Raw genomic sequence first — 3,642 nt, 5'->3', positions numbered from 1 at the left:
AACGAGCTGCACGAGCTGCGGAGCTGAGTCGGGTTGTTTTTTTTTTGAGTCCGCGAGAACAGGCCTGGGCTTGGGCTAGCCCGGCTGAGCCTGGGCCCATGTAAAAACCTTTGAATATCCCATGCCTCTGGCCTGGGGCCCAGCTTTGTGAGGAGCGCTCCCTCGGGAGCCTTCCCCAACGATCACATGGGGGCACCCTCTGAGCCACCGCCACGTGACGTGCTCTATGGGCTTTCTTTAAAACAAAATTTCGCACGCATTTCGACTTTTTCAGATGGTCTTTTTTTGAGGATTTTCAACTTTTCAGGTTTTCATCATTTTTTTTAGCTTTTTGACAAAATTATTATTTTTTAAAAAAAATTACTTAAAAAATACGGTTTTTTTTGCGAGTCATGGCTTTGCTTCCGCGAGAGGTACAGCCATGCTTCTCAGAAACGAAAAAATATGTTTTTATCTACAGTGAGAGGCACGATTTTGCTTTCACGAGAGGCACGGACGTGCCTATTGAAAATAGAAAAAAAATACATTTTCTCTTTTTTTTCTCGCGAGAGACACAGTCGTGCCTCTCCGAAAGAAAAAAAAACTTATTTTTTTCTTTTTCGTGAGAGGCAAGGTTATCCTTCTGCGATAGGCACGCTGCGCCACTCATAAACGAAAAAAAACACGTTTTTTCTTCTTCTTTTTTCATAAGAGGCACGCTTTTGCTTCCGCGAGAGGCATGACCGTGCCTCTCGAAAATGACTTCCGAAATGGGAAAAAATACTCTCGGTTCGGTTTTTTATCGGGTTTTTTTATGAAAAGGAAAGTTTCTCAAAACCTATCAACATGGTATCTAGTTTTGAAGATCTCGACGGGAGGAATCCAATGCTGAAAACGGTTTAAGATTTGGACGCACAGTTTAAGAGATAAGACGTTTTGAATAAACAAATTTATGAAAAAAGAAAAAACTTTCAGATTGCAACAAGTGGCGCACATACAGCGCAAAACTTGTCACAATTTGAAGAGGGGAAATAATCTTTGAAAGGAGTATTGCTTAATTAGTGATTTTGCAGCTTTGTTCAATGAATTGGAGCCAGTTACTTTTTTTTGTGGGGAAATTGGAGCCGGTTACTGGGCCGTCCCAATAACCTTTCGCCAGGCTGATGTTATGTTAATATCATGCACCTTTTCTTTATTTTTTGTTGTGATTTTCTATTAAATGTTCTGGATTAAATTTTAAAAATGCGAACAGTTTTTGTACACATATATTCCAAAACTTAAATTTGATTAAAAAACAAGTGATTTTGTAAAAATATTACAACAGTGTACAATTTTTTTACCATAACTTAATGGTGTTAAGAAAACAATTAATAAAAAATGTTCATGTGTTTTAACAAAATTTAATTGCCATTAAAAATATGTTAATAATATATTTAAAAATGTTAATAATGTATAAAAAGGTTCTTCATACATACGAAAAATGTACAACGTGTATGAAAGAGTAGACATTAAAAACATATATTGAAAAAATGTAATTATCTATTTTAAAATAATAAACCATATAAAAAATTGATGCTGATGTATATTTTTTTGCCTGGTATGTTACTGATGTATATGAAAAATGTAAGACGTACATGAAGAAAATAGACATAAAAAAATATATTTCAAATGCCCCTAAACTCCCAAGTCGGTTAAATCACCACCAAAGTCTCTAAAAACCGGAAAAAATCTCCTCCAAGGTGGTTTTCAAGAGGATTTCAGGTGGTTTTTTTGCTACCTTTCTTTCCTCCTGCATCCTCTTCGTCTCTACCTGCATCCTCCCTCCCTCCTCCTCACCTCTCCCTTCATCACCGACACCGTCCTCCATCGTAACCGTCGCCACCGACTCCATGGCTCCAGGTACATTGCCGACCCATGTTTCCCGCTCTCCTCCGCCGGCTTCCATGAGAGTGGGTATTTCAAAGTTTGCTTTTGAGAGTTTGGGGGTTTAGATTTGGACTTGGTGTGCAACTATGGAAAAAGGAGAGGGGGTTGTGGGGTTGTGGGGTAGTGTTGTGCAAAAGGAGAGAGGGCATCAAGGGGGCAGAGGAAAATAGGGGAGAATAACAAAGACATCGGATAAGATGGCGAAAGGGGGACCTTTTGTTCTTCAAGTGTGGTGTTGCATCAGATTATGTTTTGATCAAAGGTTTTTTTAGTTTGTGCAGCTACTACTGTTGATCCACCAGATCCTTTAGAAGATTATGTTGTTAGAGTGCACTACTTCGGAATATTTCAGATATTGGATGAATTGGTTGAGTACACCGATGGATTGAAGGCAAGGTTTTTGGGGGCAGAACCAAAATGGAATTATTTCCTAAAACATTCATATTCCTTGTGCTTTTCTCTCATTCTCCTATGATTTCGTAGTGCTCTATCAAACCGCTAACTGTTAAGTGTATGACCCTACATGTTCGGTAATATGCAGACATGACCCAGACCACTTGAAGCTTGAGGGTTGGATGATGGATTGCTGGTGAAGTCCATGGGATGGTCCTCGTCACAAAATTATTATTCCCTCCGATCCATATTACTTGTCGCTCGAATAGTTATATGTAGCATCAAAATGTGTTCAGATACATCCATTTTAGCGACAAGTAATATGGCTCAAAGGGAGTATAAGAATTGTAACCAAACAACGACATGGCCTCTACTTTCGTGACATAATATAACTCAAGTGTTCTACCCCCACCCAACACAGATGCTTCAGGTTGATCTTAGAGCATCTTCAACGGGCGCCGAACGCGCCGCGCGCAAAAAACTGATTTGCCGCGCACCCATCGCCTGGTTTGGCGCGGCGCGCGGCGCTGGCTCCAGCAGCAGCGCGCGCGACTCGCCGGTGCATTGCATATATGGCATTTTGAACACAAAATGAAGTTGATGAAACATTCAAAATGCAATGAACATGACATATAAAATTTCACACAAACAAGTTGATGAAGAAAAGTTCATGCACACAAGTTCAAAATCATGCCCACAAGTTCATCCAACCAAGTTCAAAATGCAAATCAAGTTCAATACACAAATGAAAGACACATCATTCCTCGTCCTCGTCTTCGTCCTCGTCCTCATCTTCGAAAGACGATTCTTCCGCCTCCGAAGATGAACCTTCCTCCCTCTCCTCATCGCGCACCGCATCACGTGAAGCTCTGACGGTGTTGGCAAGATCTTCAACGACATCTTCATGGGAATGTGTGCAAGTAGGCACATCAAAAGACATACCGCCCATGGCGGCCGGAGGTGCACCCATGCCTCCCATGAGAGAAGCAAAACTCATGTCTCTCATGGTGGCCATAGCGTCGGGGGGTGCTCCAAAGCCAGCAATGCCTCCCATTGCACCGCGCAAGGTACCTCCGAAGCCACCCATGGCGCCGAGGCCACCGCCACCCATTGCACGAACCATGGCTCTTTTTTGGATCAAGACTTCTTCACGGGCAAGATTGACATACTCCTTTTGTGCCGCATTGAGGTTAGATGTGTCCAAGAAGAACAAGTGCTTCTCCCATTCGAACAATCTAGTTCGCTCCTCATTGCTCACCTTTCTCTCCTCCAAAGCCACCTTCCTCTCCTGGCCGCCACCCTCCTCTCCTCGGCCGCCAACCTCCTCTCCTCGGCCGCGGCGTC

The sequence above is a fragment of the Triticum dicoccoides genome, chromosome 3A (assembly GCF_002162155.2).
Source record: "Triticum dicoccoides isolate Atlit2015 ecotype Zavitan chromosome 3A, WEW_v2.0, whole genome shotgun sequence".
NCBI classification, from domain to species: domain Eukaryota; kingdom Viridiplantae; phylum Streptophyta; class Magnoliopsida; order Poales; family Poaceae; genus Triticum; species Triticum dicoccoides.
This window is presented reverse-complemented; position numbering follows the sequence as displayed.